An 18,316-nucleotide genomic window follows, 5' to 3' on the forward strand; every position below is an offset into this window, starting at 1 on the left:
TTTTTTTTTTTCATTATCTAATTTTAAGCTCACTCAGAGATTATAGATTTTCAGGTCTGATTCAATTCATTTACTAAAATTTCCAGAAAGATTTTATTTAATGAAATGCATTTTTACGTTGAGGTGAAGATGATGTGCTTAGCTGATAAAATACCAGCTTCTCACAGCATCTTAAAGGAGTAAACCTCTTCTTGCCTGATGATAAGCATCTGTTTCTGTAATTTATGGAGCGAGTTTCCTGCTGATATAAGGATACGAATGTTCGCAAATTGAATATTAGTAGAAGGTAGATTTCCTCCCACTGCTTTTGGATACGATTCTGACAATGAACAGTAGGAGGTAAATTCATCTCAATTCCAATTATAAATAACATACACGGTTCTCGTCCATCTATTGTCTGAAAAAACAGGAAGCTACGTGAATTATAGTGAAGTAAAAGCAATTAAAAAATTGAGTTCCAAGGAATTTTTATGGTTTACTTATTTCTCATTTTAAAAATTTCATGCTGTGTCTCAATGGACACTCTAAAACATGTTTTCAGGTATCATTCTCAATATCATAGAAGGAAAACGAATACACTGTGTCTTCCAGTTGTTTATTTAAAAGTTACTATTAGTTTAAGAAGTCCAATTTAATCACATCAGTTTTATTCCAAATAATCAAGTGATTCAAGTGTTTTATTTCACTTTCAATCCAATATAATTAAAATAATTATTTTTTTAAAAGGTAGAGGCAAAATTTTGAAAAGGCACAAAGACTAAGCCTCAGGCTGATATAAAACTAAAAGCCAAACATACTCTGTGGACTTGAACATAAAATATCAGTGCATAGAAACATGCTGTATGTCCTAGGGTGAACTGTAGTTTCATCTTATGCTGTGCCATGCTGTGCTTAGTTGCTGGGTCATGTCCAACTTTTTACGACCTCATGGACTGCAGCCCTCCAGGCTCCTCTGTCCATGGGATTATTCAGGCAAGAATACTTGAGTGGGTTGCCATTCCCTTCTCCAGAGGATCTTCCCAACCCAGGGATCGAACCCAGGTGTCCTGCATTGCAGGCAGATTCTTTACCACCTGAGCCACCAGGGAAGTCCAGTTTCATCTTAGGGTGTATTGATTCTACAGGTCTATATGGATTAATGTTCAGTTCAGTTCAGTCGCTCAGTTGTGTCTGACTCTGCAACTCCATGGACTGCAGTACACCAGGCCTCCCTGTCCATAGCCAACTCCTGGAGTTTGCTCAAACTTGTGTCCATTGAGTCAGTGATGCCATCCAACCATCTCATCCTCTGTTGCTCCCTACTTCTCCTGCCTTCAATCTTTCCCAGCACCAGAGTCTTTTCCAATGAGTCAGTTCTTCGAATTAAGTGACCAAAGTATTGGAGTGTCAGCTTCAGCATCAGTCCTTCCAATGAATATTCAGAACTGATTTCCTTTAAGATGGACTGGTTGGATCTCCTTACAGTCCAAGGGACTCTCAAGAGTCTTCTCCAACACATCAATTCTTGGGCACTCAGCTTTCGTTATAGTCCAACTCTCACATCCATACATGACTACTGGAAAAACCATAGCTTTGACTATTACTGTAGCTCAGGATTAAAAAATATATATATTATGCATGATTTACTATAAATAACTAATCTACTACAGGGAGATGAAGGGAAGTACGTGGTCAGCAAATATGTTAAATTTACTACTAAACAGTAAAGCTGTTTACTTTAAATTCTTTAAATTTCTTAGAAAAAGAGATTGTAAATGCTATATAAAGGGACCTTATGGGACTTCCTAGGTGGCACTAGTCATAAAGAACCCACCTGCCAATGCAGGAGACATAAGAGACATGGGTTCAATACCTGGGATGGGAAGATCCCTTGGAGGAGGACATGGCAACCCAGTTCACTTGCCTGGAGAATGGCATGGACAGAGGAGCCTGGTGGGCTACAGTCCATAGGGTCACAAGGAGTTGGACATGATTGAAGCAACTTTGCACACACACAAAAGCACATTAGACTTAATAAATGAGGCAAATTGTACAAATCTTGGTTGTGGATTCAGAAGTCCTAGATTTACATCCTGGACCTACTCTAGGTTTGACCACCATCACAACTGTTTGATGAGAGAAAATTCTCTCTATGAATGCAGAATATAAATTTGTCTATATATGATTTCATGATTTTGGACCCTCTCTTCTGACATTTTAAGGAAAAAAGAAATATAATCAGCATAGTATTTTAGAAAGATTAATTTTACAGTGAGGTAATAGAGTGAAATAAAATAATAGGGTTGCCTCGTGTATCTGATGGTGAGCATGCTATAAGACTAAGAAGTAAAACTATACAGAAGTAAAAATATAATGTTGCAAATACAAAATATATTATGCTTTAAACCAATGTTACCTCAATAAAAGTAAAAAAGAAATTAAAAAAAATTAATATTGAAAATGGAAACAGTGGAAACCTAGCTAATTCAGGGTGATGATGGCTAAGAATGAATTTAGAGAGATAGTATCAGTACTGAAATCAGCAAACTTAAAATGTGGGAACTGAGGCACAGGGTTTCTAAATAAATTTCCCAAAGCCATAAAGCTAATGGCAGACCTGGGATTTGAATTTTGATAGTTAGCTTCAGAGCCTATGTTCTTAACCTTATTCCTTATTAAGTATATTAACTACACATGATGAGTAAAGAACAGAGAGATAAAAAACAGCTTCCATGTTCCAGATTTAGGTAATTGAGTATATGGTGATATTGAAATGGAGCAGGACCCTATCTATGGTCCTTGCCCACCCTGTTATGGCCTCTGCCTGCCTTTTGCCTCTTAAAGTGGAAAAACTTTAGCCAAAGAATAAGATTAATCAGAGAAGTGATAAAATGCAGAAACAAAGAGAAGCAGTCAAACAGGACAATACAATAATACTTTAGACAATGAGCAAAATTCAGTTCAGTTCAGTCGCTCAGTCATGTGCAACTCTTTACGACCTCCTGAATTGCAGTACGCCAGGCCTCCCTGTCCATCACCAATTCCCGGAGTTTACGCAAACTCATGTCCATCGAGTCAGTGATGCCACCCAACCATCTCATCCTCTGTTGTCCCCTTTCCTCATGCCCCCAGTCCCTCCCAGAATCAGGGTCTTTTCCAATGAGTCAATTATTCGCATCAGGTGGCCAAAGTATTGGAGTTTTAAATTCAGCATCAGTCCTTCCAATGAACACCCAGGACTGATCTCCTTTAGAATGGACTGGTTGGATCTCCTTGCAGTCCAAGGGACTCTCAAGAGTCTTCTCCAATACCACACTTCAAAAGCATCAATTCTTCGGTGCTCAACTTTCTTCACAGTCCAACTCTCACATCCATACATGACCACTGGAAAAACCATAGCCTTGACTAGATAGATGGACCTTTGTTGGCAAAGTAATGTCTCTGCTTTTCAATATGCTATCTAGGTTGGTCTTAACTTTCCTTCCAAGGAGTAAGCGTCTTTTAATTTCATGGCTGCAATCATCATCTGCAGTGATTTTGGAGCCCCCCAAAATAAAGTCAGCCACTGTTTCCACTGTTTCCCCATCTATTTCCCAAGAAGTGATGGGATCAGATGCCATGATCTTCGTTTTCTGAGTGTTGAGCTTTAAGTCAACTTTTTCACTCTCCTCTTTCACTTTTATCAAGAGGCTTTTAGTTCCTCTTCACTTTCTGCCATAAGGGTGGTGTCATCTGCATATCTGAGGTTCTTGATATTCCTCCCCACAGTCTTGATTCCAGCTTGTGCTTCTTCCAGCCCAGCATTTCTCATGATGTATCTGCATAGAAGTTAAATAAGCAGGGTGACAATATACAGCCTTGATGTACTCCTTTTCCTATTTGGAACCAGTCTGTTGTTCCATGTCCAGTTCTAACTGTTGCTTCCTGATCTGCATACAGGTTTCTCAAGAGGCAGGTCAGGTGGCCTGGTATTCCCATCTCTTTCAGAATTTTCCACAGTTTATTGTGATCCACACAGTCAAAGGCTTCGGCATAGTCAATAAAGCAGAAATAGATGTTTTTCTGGAACTCTCTCACTTTTTTGATGATCCTGCAGATGTTGGCAATTTGATCTCTGGCTCCTTTGCCTTTTCTAAAACCAGCTTGAACATCAGGAAGTTCACGGTTCACATATTGCTGAAGCCTGGCTTGGAGAATTTTGAGCATTACTTCACTAGCGTGTGAGAGGAGTGCAATTGTGCAGTAGTTAGCATTCTTTGGCATTGCCTTTCTTTGGGACTGGAATGAAAAGTGACCTTTTCCAGTCCTGTGGCCACTGCTGAGTTTTCCCAATTTGCTGGCATATTGAGTGTAGCACTTTCACAACATCATCTTTCAGGATTTGAAATAGCTCAGCTGGAATTCCATCACCTCCACTAGCTTTGTTCATAGTGATGCTTTCTAAGGCCCACTTGACTTTACATTTCAGGATGTCTGGCTCTAGGTGAGTGATCACACCATTGTGATTATCTGGGTTGTGAAGATCTTTTTTGTACAGTTCTTCTGTGTATTCTTGCCATCTCTTCTTAATATCTTCTGCTTCTTTGGGGTCCATACCATTTCTGTCCTTTATCGAGCCCATCTTTGCATGAAATGTCCCTTTGGTATCTCTAATTTTTTTGACGAGATCTCTAGTCTTTCCCATTCTGTCATTTTCCTCTATTTCTTTGCATTGATCACTGAGGAAGGCTTTCTTATCTCTCCTTGCTATTCTTTGGAACTCTGCATTCAGATGCTTATATCTTTCCTTTTCTCCTTTGCTTTTAACTTCTCTTCTTTCACAGCTATTTGTAAAGCCTCCTCAGACAGCCATTTTGCTTTTTTGCATTTCTTTTAGTTCCTTCTCAGGAGCTATAGATAATATTCTGAGCCATATCCTGTGAGCTGTCTTATAGAAACTGAGACCCCCACCTGGTAGAAGAAGCTAACTGCATGGTGACCAAGTCTAAGCTATGACACAGTTTGCTCCATTTCACACAATTCCAAGAACTGGTCTCAAAGAAGTGAGAGCAAACTGACCCTGAAACTGAAGACCAGCTGTACCTAAAACAAGATGACACTGATCAGATCCCCACAAGATCAACTTCAAGATGACTGTCAGAGATGACTGTGTTGTTTCTGCATGTAGCCCCCTCCATCCATAAAAGCTCTTGCCCACTCTTTCTGTGGGGTGGGGCGGAACTCAACCTTTGGATAGGTGTCTGCACCTTCCCTAGCCTTCAGCTGTCAGCATCCAAAATGAAGCAAAGTTTCATTTTCAAAACATTGCCTCTTTAATGGCTTTTGTATGGCAAGCAGCCAGATCCCCCACTTCCATTTAGAATACTTGATGAAATAATAAAGTCCTATAAAGGTAGGCCCAATATAAAAGGGAAGGGAATGTTTTTAACAAAAACATAATCTATAATGTTGGGGTAGCAGAATTCCACCAGCTGGAGCAGCAATGGTGAAGTGAACATGCCTTGAGACAGGAATGCACTGAGTGTATTCAAGGCCTGTGGTATAAGGGAAAAATTAAGTTAGTTGTTACCTTGTCACATACTCAGATTGACACAGCTTCGAAGGCTGCTCAAATTTGCTTTAGTCAATTAGATATGTTTCCGATCATTAGAAATAACATTTAAAGTTAGGAAAAATCATTTCTGAAAAAAGAATTAAAGGAAATTTTAATTTCATTAAATTAAATGAAATTGTTGTCTTGACCAGGCAGAAAAGACAGTGGTTTCAAGGATGGTGAAAAACAACTGATGACTACTTTTCCATCATGTACTAATTTTTAAAATTATATCTTCTCCTCAAGAACAGTCCACATGTTTATTACATTCTAGTATGACAAGAACACAATTTAAACTTTTAATACCATTAAGAATAATCAATAGAAATACTAATTATTGAATCAGTTTTCTACACCTCTTTTCTTGGTTTCAGTTGTCTGATACTAGTATTATAGTAAATAAAATCGTCCTTTCTTAACCTATAAAGTCAACTCTTACCGACATCCAGTGAACTATGGTGACATCACTAAAATTAACAATATGTCTAAAAAAGAAGAAATCTTTTGTTGTTGGTGGAATTCATGGTTTCTCTCTAAAAAACTAAAGCATCTGAAATTTAGTATATGTGGAATAAAGAGAAGAATTTTAATAAAAGTAGCTGTTTTAAAATTTCATCAGATTTAGCAGCAAAAAAATCACCTATTCTGCTTTAAGTCCTCCTCCAGGGATCAAACCCGCATCTCTAAGTGTCCTGCATTGGCAGGTGGGTTCTTTACCACTAATGCTTCCTGGGAAGCCCTTCAGCTGTTTAATGGAGGAAGAACAGAAGGTTGAATACAGTGGAAAAGGAGAGATAATGACGAAAAAGTACAATGTGTACAGGTAGAGTACTAAGGAAGAGGCTAGGTAAAGGTGATAGCTAGTAAGATGTAGCATTAAAGGAGGTTTGGATATTGTTTCTTTTGTTTAAAGATGGTCTTTTTAAAGACTTGATCAAATTTAAAAGATACTGAAATACCACCCACCCCCATGCCCACCCTGAGAAAAGTAGCAAAGATGTAATGGAGCAACTCCCCAAATACAAACTAGGCATGGATGGAAAGCACAAATAATGAAGCTAGCCAGAGAAAACCATGTGTTTATCCTTTTGAATAGAAAAAAATTCTGGATACAGGTAAGTTACTCAAGAGGAAGAAAGTTCAGAGAGATCTTTTAGAATATCTTCTATTTTCACATAAAAGCAATAGGTATATTCAAGAGAGAGGGGCGGGGAATGGAGAAGGCGATGGCACCCCACTCCAGTACTCTTGCCTGGAAAATCCCATGGAAGGAGGAGCCTGGTGGGCTGCAGTCCATGGGGTTGCTAAGAGTCAGACACGACTGAGCAACTTCACTTTCACTTTTCACTTTCATGCATTGGAGAAGGAAAAGGCAACCCACTCCAGTGTTCTTGCCTGGAGAATCCCAGGGATGGGGGAGCCTGGTGGGCTGCCGTCTATGGGGTTGCACAGAGTCGGACACGACTGAAATGACTTAGCAGCAGCAGCAGCAGCAGAGGGAGAGAGAGACTGTTAAAAAATCCTCCATTATGTTATTTAATCCACATTCTCTTATTATTTTATTTTTCATTCCCAGATGAAAAAAGAGGTCCACAGAACACCACATATTAAGTAAAAGAGTTAAATTTCTATTGCATGCTCTCTGACTCGAAATCTCATGCTCTTAGTTAAAACCCTATATTAGGATATCAAAGTGTCCTTTTCTGTGCTATTAGAAAAAAGAGAGAGAGTTCATTTTGAATTCAGGAACATAAATCTGTACTGGCGCCAATTTGTGCCCTTCAGGTGAATTCTCAGAAGTGCTAAGCATCCTTCCTGGAACTGAAAGGAGAACAGACCATAATGTTCTATGGTTAATGAGCAACAGGTCATTTCTCCAGAAGCATGAAGGCGAGTCATCTGAGGATACCAATGAGAGAATAATTACAATCAGGAATCATTAGGGCCCTGTTGGAGAGTACTGAAATGAATGTTGATTGATAACTCGGCATAAGGTAAAGAGTTCAATATTTTTTAAAATGAGGTTAAAGCACAAGTCTCATCAGAATAAAGGGGTAAGAAAGAAAAACGAAAAGGTGAGATGTTTTAACTGAGTCTGGATGAAACTGCTCAGGCTTATGAGGCTTACTGAGAATTGTTTGGAAATCATCTGTGTAATAAAGTAGTAAATAGAAATATATGTTGCTAATTATTTATATTTTTAGAACTTTTGGAGATAAAAGTATTTCAGAAGTATTTAGCTAATATTAATATTTAAGAAAAGAAGTGAAAAGGAGAATGACATTTTTCATGTATATGTAGAATCTAGGTTATTTTTGTTCCAGCTATTACTGTAGATATCTTTACACCTGCAGCTTTTCTAGTCATATCCGTGATTCACATTTTTAATAGTATCATAATGGCAACTAATTCACAGAGATTAATCAAAGCTAATATTTAAAGAATACGATATTTAAAAAAAATAAACAATTTTCCACTCCAACCACATGAAACAGATTGACCCCAAATAAAATTATTTCTCTCTGCCATGACTGGATTTTCTCCAGCTTTCTGCTTTGAGAATTCCTACTCAACTTTCAAAGCCAATTTCATATTTGTCTTCTATAAAGAAAACTTCCATCTTGCTAAGTTGCTTCAGTCATGTCCAACTCCATGCAACCGCGTGGAATGTAGCACACGAAGCTCCTTTGTCCATGGTGATTCTCCAGGCAAGGAATGGGAGTGGGTTGCCATACACTTCTCTTGGCAATCTCCCCAGTTCAGGGATTGAACCCACACCTCTTATGTCTACTGCATTGACAAGCAGATTCTTTACCACTAGCACCACCTGGGAAGAACTTACCTACTGTATATCAAAGATGGCTTTAACCTTGGCTCTCCACTACCTTGTAGATATTCCTGCCATCTCAATTACTGTATTATATTTTTGAATTTGTTCACATGTGTTATATTGTATTATATATGTCTTACCAATGGTTATTTAACCTCAGTGATGACAACTTATTTATTTTGGTGTCCTAGAAGCTAGGTAAGCATTTGATAAATATCAGTTAGGAATTTGAAAGAGTAGAGGCTGTATGTGGCAGAGTCTAATTGTAGACAAAAATCCTTGAAATCTCAGTTCTTCTATCTGAGGTCTTAGTTGCGTCTTGCCCAATGATCCTTGTTGTCTCAAATGACAAAGCAACATCAATAAAGTTTAGAAAAGTGTGGTCTCTTCTTAGTGGAGCCAGAAAACCTGAATCAGTGCCCAATCACCTAGAGAATGCTCCAGGTCAAGGAAAGGAAGAAGAGGATGCTTTTATATGAGCACTATATTATTAACTTTTATCTGCCACAGGGGAAATGCTCATTTTAAAAAGGAATCATTTGAATTCCCTGGATAGAATTTGAATGTATAAAGTTAAATGAATATACCATCTTCCACATGATTTAGCTTAACCCTTTAAAAAGTTATCTTGCATAATCTCCCTGATCTTAAGGTTTTTCAGATTTGATATTATTGCTTACTAAATGTTAAAAATAATTTAATTTAAGAAAAAATTATATAATTATTCAATTATGATTTCTATACAAAGAATAACAGAGGATAAGGCTTACCATGTGACTGAGGACAAACAGTCCTGCTCCCACTGCCCAGAATGCAGCTCAGTTCCTGGGAGCCCAGCTCACAGCTCAGTGTCTCCTGCAGCCCAAGGGGAGGGCAGCAGACTCCCACCCTACCCTGACCTGCTTTTAGCAGCACTACACAGCCCCACTCGAGTCAGACCTTGCCAGTAGGAGTCCATCCACCTTGGGGCTGAGGGACAGATTGTCCATTATTTTTGCTGTTTTTAAGTCATTAAGTCATTTCCAAGTCTTTGCATCCCCATGGACTCCAGCACTCCAGGTTCCCCTGTCCTCCACTATCTCCCAGAGTTTGCCAGAGTTTGCTCAAATTCATGTCCATTGAGTTAGTGATGCTATTTAGTTCATCCATAGCATCCAATATATGGTGGCTCATAATGTAATCTTCTCACGATATCTCTTAATAACACTTGGACTTCTACAAGGGCTTCCCTGGTGGCTCAGATGGTAAAGAATCTGCCCGCAATGTGGGAGACTTGGGTTCAATCCCTGGGTCTGGGAGATCCTCTGGAGAAGGAAATGGCTACCCATCCCAGTATTCTTGCTGGAGGATTCTGTGGACCGAAGAGCCTGTGGACTGCAGTCCATGGGGTGGCAAAGAGTCGGATGCAACTGAGTGACTAACATTTGAAAACAATTAGGCTTTTAGAGCTTTCTTGGCGGCTCAGATGGTAAAGAATCTTCCTGTGAAGCAGGAGATGCAGGTTTGATCCCTAGGTTGAGAAAATCCCTTGGAGAAGAAAATAGCAACCCACTCCAGTATTTTTGCCAGGAGAATTCCATGGACAGAGGAGCCTGGTGACTAACACTTTCTCTTTCCTACAGGTCATCCCAAGTTTGGTTAAACTGGATCTGGGTTCACCAGGGTTTTGGCTTCCAGACAGTGCCTAGGCAGGTTGACACAGATAGGTGGTAAATCTCAGAACATACTGGAACTTCAGCTTCTAGACAATGATGGGTCTCATCCATGCAGATAAGAGCCCAGTGTCTACAGTACCTGCTCTATCACAATGGGAGTAAAAGGTGAAGAATAGTGGGGAGAAGCTTCCTGTATGTGATTGACTCCTAAGGCGGAGGATGGGGGGGGAAGGGGTTCATTTTCAGAAAAGAAAGCAGAGGAATGACTTGAGGTGGAAAATTTCAGGTAGTTATGTGAGTCGTGAAGACAGTTTGCAGAGACCTTTTTTTTAATATAGATTTATTTATTTTAATTGGAGGATAATTACTTTACAATATTGTATTGGTTTTTGCCATACATCAACATGAATCCACCACGCGTGTATATGTGTTCCCCATCCCAAACCCACCTCCCACCTCCCTCCCCATACCATCCCTCTGGGTCGTCCCAGTGCACCAGCACCAAGCATCCTGTATCATGCATCGAACCTGGACTGGCGATTTGTTTCATATATGATATTATACATGTTTCAATGCCATTCTCCCAAATCTGCCCACCCTCTCCCTCTCCCACAGAGTCCATAAGACTGTTCTATACATCTGTGTCTCTTTTGCTGTCTCGCATACAGGATTATCTTTACCATCTTTCTAAATTCCATATATACGCATTAGTATACTATATTGGTGTTTTTCTTTCTGGCTTACTTCACTCTGTATAATAGGCTCCAGTTTCATCCACCTCATTAGAACTGATTCAAATGTATTCTTTTTAATGGCTGAGTAATACTCCATTGTGTATATGTACCACTGCTTTCTTATCCATTCATCTGCTGATGGACATCTAGGTTGCTTCCATGTCCTGGCTATTATAAACAGTGCTGCGATGAACATTGGGGTACACGTGTCTCTTTCCCTTCTGGTTTCCTCAGTGTGTATGCCCAGCAGTGGGATTGCTGGGTCATAAGGCAGTTCTATTTCCAGTTTTTTAAGGAATCTCCACCCTGTTCTCCATAGTGGCTGTACTAGTTTGCATTCCCACCAACAGTGTAAGAGAGTTCCCTTTTCTCCACACCCTCTCCAGCATTTATTGCTTGTAGACTTTTGGGTCGCAGCCATTCTGACTGGCGTGAAATGGTACCTCATTGTGGTTTTGATTTGCATTTCTCTGATAATGAATGATGTTGAGCATCTTTTCATGTGTTTGTTAGCCATCTGTATGTCTTCTTTGGAGAAATGTCTAGTTCTTTGGCCCATTTTTTGATTGGGTCATTTAGTTTTCTGGAATTGAGCTGCAGGAGTTGCTTGTATATTTTTGAGATTAGTTGTTTGTCTGTTGCTTCATTTGCTATTATTTTCTCCCATTCTGAAGGCTGCCTTTTCACCTTGCTGATAATTTCCTTTGTTGTGCAGAAGCTTTTAAGTTTAATTAGGTCCCATTTGTTTATTTTTGCTTTTATTTCCAATATTCTGGGAGGTGGGTCATAGAGGTTCCTGCCATGATGTATGTCGGAGAGTGTTTTGCCTATGTTCTCCTCTAGGAGTTTTATAGTTTCTGGTCTTACGTTGAGATCTTTAATCCATTTTGAGTTTATTTTTGTGTATGGTGTTAGAAAGTGTTCTAGTTTCATTCTTTTACAAGTGGTTGACCAGATTTCCCAGCACCACTTGTTAAAGAGATTGTCTTTAATCCATTGTATATTCTTGCCTCCTTTGTCAAAGATAAGGTGTCTATAGTTGCGTGGATTTATCTCTGGGCTTTCTAATTCGTTCCATTGATCTATATTTCTGTCTTTGTGCCAGTACCATACTGCAGAGACCTTTTTTGGTGTGTGATGTCTAGTTTCCTTGGCATCCTTTATTGAGGGTATTTACCTCAGTGTATGTCCTTGTGTACATCCTTGGCAGCTTTGTCATAAATTAACTGACCACCTACGTGTAGGTTTATTTCAGGGTTCTCTGTTTTGTTTCTTTTTGATGCAGTTGTAAATGGGATTTTCTTTCTTAATTTTCCTTTCTGATACTTCTACTTCTTTATTAGTGTACAGAAATACAACTGACTTTTGTGTATTGCTTTTGAATCATGTGACTTTACTAAATTCATATATTACTCGTACTTTTGGGTGGTTTGATGTGAAAAGCTTTAATTCAAAAAGTCCATTGTTTCTACCATAGCCCTGGTCATCCACAACACCCAAAACATAGTTACTACTAATATAATCTTCCCACAGTAACTTTTAATAATATGTCAATTTGTATAAGAGCAATTAGCTTAACCATTTTGAGTGAACTGAATCTCAGTAGGGCTTGGCCCTTATCATGAAATGTGAAGTCTTATCTACTATTCTGGTATGGTCTTTAGATGTTTGTTTTGGAAAGTTATTTATTTTATAGTAATTTCAAACATACAGTGAACTTACTCTTTATCTATAAGCTCAGATTCCCCAGTTATCATCGATTTACCACATATGCCAATTTAAATGACAGTTTCCAGTGTGTGTGTTAGGAAGGACACTGTCTCAGGGAATACCCACATAGCCCCCAAATGAGAAATCGTTATGGCTTTCACCTTCTAATCCAATGGTCCACCTTCCACTTTTACCACCTGTCCAAATGTCTTTTTCCATTCTGATTCTTTTTTTTTTGTTTCCTGGAAGTATCCTGAAGACTTTCCTGCATCTTCACAACACTTGAAAACAATTAGACTTTTAGAGCTTTCTTGGCAGCTCAGATGATAAAGAATCTTCCTGCGAAGCAGGAGACCCAGGTTTGATCCCTAGGATCAACAGTAATGGATTTAAAGCACACAAGATGAATGTGATCTAGGTAGATTTTTTTTATGGCTTCTTTCACTTAGGATGTTTTCAATATTAACTCACATTGTAATATGTATCAGTATTACATGTATTCACATTTTCTATGGTGATTAAATCTACTGAACATAACCTTTACCATTCAAAGTATATAGTTATATGACATTAATCACATTGTTGTAGAAATATACTCACCGTCCATCTCTCATACGTTTTCATTTTTGCCAAGTGAAACTGCATCCAATAAATACTAATTCTCTTCAACGCTTGTCAACCACGTTCTATCTTGTGTGTCTGAAGTTCACTTCTCTGGATACCTCATAGAAATGGAAACATAATTTTCATCCTTTTGGAACCAAGTTATTTCATCAGCATAATGCCTTTAAGGCTCAAGTAGATCATTGCAAGTGCCTTAATTTCCTTAGTTTCTAGACTGAATAATAGACCCTTGTACATATATCTCATTTTCTCAGTTCATCTATACATCGGCACTTGGGTGGCTTCTACCTTTTGCCCAGTCTGAGTAATGCTGATATGAATAAAGGTGTACTTTTCACTCCCTTATTTCAAATTTTTGGGTATATACTCTGAAGTGGAATTTTCATTTGTGGAATTAGTGATGGAGCTTTCACTAATTTATGTTTAAGTTTTTGATGAACTGCCATACTTTTTCCACAGTGGAGGCACCATTTTACTCTATTTTCATATATGGCTGAATAACATGGCCATATTTGCTTATCCATTCATTTTTACTTTTTCATTCATTTTTGCTTATCCATTCATTCACTTTTGCTTATCCATTCATTCACTGATGAATACTCAAATTGTTTCTACAGTTGAGTCAATGCAAACAATGCTGCCATGAGTAAGGATAATGAGTATTAGTATTATTTTTGGTCTCTCACATTAAAAGATAATTAAGTCAACTTTATTTTGGTATCAGTTTGTTTTTATTTTGAAGAGAGAAACTATTTCTTCTAGTTTGTTAGACTTTTTAATAACAAAGTAATTTATATGCATCCCTCTATCAAAGAAGATATATTTATACATTCAATGACAATTTCTACTATTATAAATAATGCAATAAATATTCCCATGCATGTTTTGATATCCAATTATGAAAGTATTTCAGGGGAAGACAACTGGATTAGTTAATAAACCATGAAGAAGATGTTTTTGTTATTCTCATTTTTCAGTTGAAGGAATCAAGACTGAGAGAAATTAATATCTTGCCCAAAGTCATTCATTAGAAAGTGGCAGATGCACAGCATAAAAAGACATATATTTGATTTAAAACCCAGTTATAATCAGTTTGTAGTTCAACATAAACCTGATGCTACTTTCGTAAAGTCATATCAACTTTCTTCCCTGTGCTCAACAGTGATTGCATATAATGATAATCATTATATTTTCTAATAGTATTTAAAATGAAAATCTTTATAAGAGATCAACAATACAGCAAATCACTATTATAGTAAATCATGGAAATAAATTGCCAATCTCTGTTTCTCACTAAATGCAGAAAATATTCCTCCCATAAAAATTGACTTTACATAAACAGACCACAAGGATTAACTCTTTTGACTTTTAACAAGTTATAATTTCTATGATCATAAATTTGTTTATTTGTAAAATGTGAGGGCCATCTCTGCCTTACAGTGGTAGTCATGATAGCACACACTTATGTAGTGAGTGTGTATTTTGTACAAGGCACAGTTCTAAGCATGATCCATTTTGTCTCAAAGTATTATATCTACTAGACAAACTCACCTATTTCCTTCTATCATTTTTCCTTCCTTCCTCTTTTCTTCCTTTTTTTTTTTTTTTTTAATTTTATTTTATTTTTAAACTTTACATAATTGTATTAGTTTTGCCAAACATCAAAGTGAATCCACCACAGGTATACATGTGTTCCCCATCCTGAACCCTCCTCCCTCCTCCCTCCCCATACCATCCCTCTGGGTCGTCCCAATGCACTAGCCCCAAGCATCCAGTATCGTGCATCGAAGCTGGACTGGCAACTCGTTTCTTACATGATATTTTACATGTTACAATGTCATTCTCCTAAATCTTCCCACCCTCTCCCTCTCCCACAGAGTCCATAAGACTGTTCTATACATCAGTGTCTCTTTTGCTGTCTCGTACACAGGGTTATTGTTACCATCTTTCTAAATTCCATATATATGCGTTAGAATACTGTATTTATGTTTTTCCTTCTGGCTTACTTCACTCTGTATAATAGGCTCCAGTTTCATCCACCTCATTAGAACTGATTCAAATGTATTCTTTTTAATGGCTGAGTAATACTCCATTGTGTATATGTACCACAGCTTTCTTATCCATTCATCTGCTGATGGACATCTAGGTTGCTTCCATGTCTTGGCTATTATAAACAGTGCTGCGATGAACATTGGGGTACACGTGTCTCTTTCCCTTCTGGTTTCCTCAGTGTGTATGCCCAGCAGTGGGGTTGCTGGATCATAAGGCAGTTCTATTTCCAGTTTTTTAAGGAATCTCCACACTGTTCTCCATAGTGGCTGTACTAGTTTGCATTCCCACCAACAGTGTAAGAGGGTTCCCTTTTCTCCACACCCTCTCCAGCATTTATTATTTGTAGACTTTTGGATCGCAGCCATTCTGACTGGTGTGAAATGGTACCTCATAGTGGTTTTGATTTGCATTTCTCTGATAATGAGTGATGTTGAGCATCTTTTCATGTGTTTGTTAGCCATCTGTATGTCTTTTTTGGAGAAATGTCTATTTAGTTCTTTGGCCCATTTTTTGATTGGGTCGTTTATTTTTCTGGAGTTGAGCTGTAGGAGTTGCTTGTATATTTTTGAGATTAGTTGTTTGTCGGTTGCTTCATTTGCTATTATTTTCTCCCATTCTGAAGGCTGTCTTTTCACCTTGCTAATAGTTTCCTTTGATGTGCAGAAGCTTTTAAGGTTAATTAGGTCCCATTTGTTTATTTTTGCTTTTATTTCCAATATTTTGGGAGGTGGGTCATAGAGGATCCTGCTGTGATGTATGTCGGGGAGTGTTTTGCCTATGTTCTCCTCTAGGAGTTTTATAGTTTCTGGTCTTATGTTTAGATCTTTAATCCATTTTGAGTTTATTTTTGTGTATGGTGTTAGAAAGTGGTCCAGTTTCATTCTTTTACAAGTGGTTGACCAGTTTTCCCAGCACCACTTGTTAAAGAGATTGTCTTTAATCCATTGTATATTCTTGCCTCTTCCTGACCCAGGGATCGAACCAGGTTCTCCGGCGTTGGAGGCAGACACTTTAATCTCTGAGCCACCAGGGAAGCCACCTGCCCAAAACTCCCTTCAAAAGACAAAGGCAGTAACACATTTCTATTGAAAAAACGGTATAAAATAGCATTTATAAATGTCTTTCTTTACTGCTTGAGTGAATAAATATGAATGGCCTAGGTGGACTGTGTGTTCATTGACATCATTACAGAATTTTGCTTTTGAGAGTTTTTTTCATTTTTGTGTTTATCTTTTTGTCTTTGTATTTTTTATTTTATTTTTTTTTAAATTTTATTTAATTTTTAAACTTTACATAATTGTATCAGTTTTGCCAAATATCAAAATGAATCCGCCACAGGTATACATGTGCTCCCCATCCTGAACCCTCCTCCCTCCTCCCTCCCCATACCATCCCTCTGGGTCGTCCCAGTGCACTAGCCCCAAGCGTCCAGTATCGTGCATCGAACCTGGACTGGCATCTTGTTTCATACATGATATTTTACATGTTTCAATGCCATTCTCCCAAATCTTCCCACCCTCTCCCTCTCCCACAGAGTCCATAAGACTGTTCTATACATCACTGTCTCTTTTGCTGTCTCGTTCACAGGGTTATTGTTACCATCTTTCTAAATTCCATATATATGTGTTAGTATACTGTATTGGTGTTTTTCCTTCTGGCTTACTTCACTCTGTATAATAGGCTCCAGTTTCATCCACCTCATTAGAACTGATTCAAATGTATTCTTTTTAATGGCTGAGTAATACATCTATTGTTTAACAGCTCTTTATGGCATTTTGTGTATGTGTTTAAAATTATTCCTCTGTGAAAAAGAGATAATGTCTACCACTCTAAATTACCAAAATAGTAAATTGAGAAATATATAAAGTAGAAAGACAGCTTAGCAAATAAATTCAATCATTTAAAAAGTGTATATTGATTTTCTACTCTTAGAGAATCAATTAGTTCAGTTCATTTCACTCCATTTCAGTCCCTAAGTCTTGTCCAACTCTTTGCTACCCCACGGATGCCACAAGCCAGGCTTCCCGGTCCATCACCAACTCCTAGAGCTTATTCAAACTCATGTCCATTGAGTTGGTGATATCATCCAACCATCTTATCCTCTGTCATCCCCTTGTCCCACCTTCAATCTTTCCCAGCATCAGGGTCTTTTCCAATGAGTCAACTCTTCATATTAAGCAGCCAAACTAAGGAAGTTTCAGCTTCAGCGTCAGTCCTTCCAATGAATATTCAGAACTGATTTTCTTTAGGATTGACTGCTTGGATCTCCTTTCAGTCCAAGGGACTCTCAAGAGTCTTCTCCAACACCACAGTTCAAAAGCATCAGTTCTTTGGCACTCAACTTTCTTTATGGTCCAACTCTCACATTATAGATAACTACTGGGAAAACTATAGCTTTGACTAGATGGAACTTTGTTGGCAAAGTAATGAATCTGCTTTTTAATATGCTGTCTAGGTTGGTCACAGCTTTTCTTCCAAGGAGCAAGAGTCTTCTAATTTCATGGCTACAGTCACCATCTGCAGTGATTTTGGAGCCCCCAAAAATAAAGTCTCTCACTGTTTCCATTGTTTCCCCATCTATTTGCCATGAAGTGATGGGACCAGATGCCATGATCTTCGTTTTCTGAATGTTGAGTTTGAAGCCAACTTTTTCACTCTTCTCTTTCACCTTCATTAAGAGGCTTTAGTTCCTCTTCACTTTCTGCCATAAGGTTGGTGTCATCTGCACATCTGAGGTTATTGATATTTCTCCCGGAAATCTTGATTCCAGCTTGTTCCTCATCCAGCCCAGCATTTTGCATGATGTACTCTGCAATTAGTTAGTAGTATACTATTATACTAGTATACTCTACTAGCATATGATTATACTATTATACTCTACTACTATACTATTAACTAGTAGTACACTAACTACATTGCAAAACTCTCAAGAAATTCACAGAAAGGTGCAGAGAAAATATCAATTTGTCTCTTGCATTTCTGCACTTTTACTTCCAGCCTAGTTCTCAGAGGAAGAATTTGCTTATAGAACCATTTGAAGTCAAGATAGTAACTTAGGCTAAAATCACATTCTTTTATTTGTCTTTATGTTGCTGAATCTTTAAGCTCAATCTATGTCTCTCTTATCTTTTCATTTCCT

Source organism: Bos indicus, chromosome 16, assembly GCF_029378745.1.
Source record: "Bos indicus isolate NIAB-ARS_2022 breed Sahiwal x Tharparkar chromosome 16, NIAB-ARS_B.indTharparkar_mat_pri_1.0, whole genome shotgun sequence".
NCBI lineage: Eukaryota > Metazoa > Chordata > Mammalia > Artiodactyla > Bovidae > Bos > Bos indicus.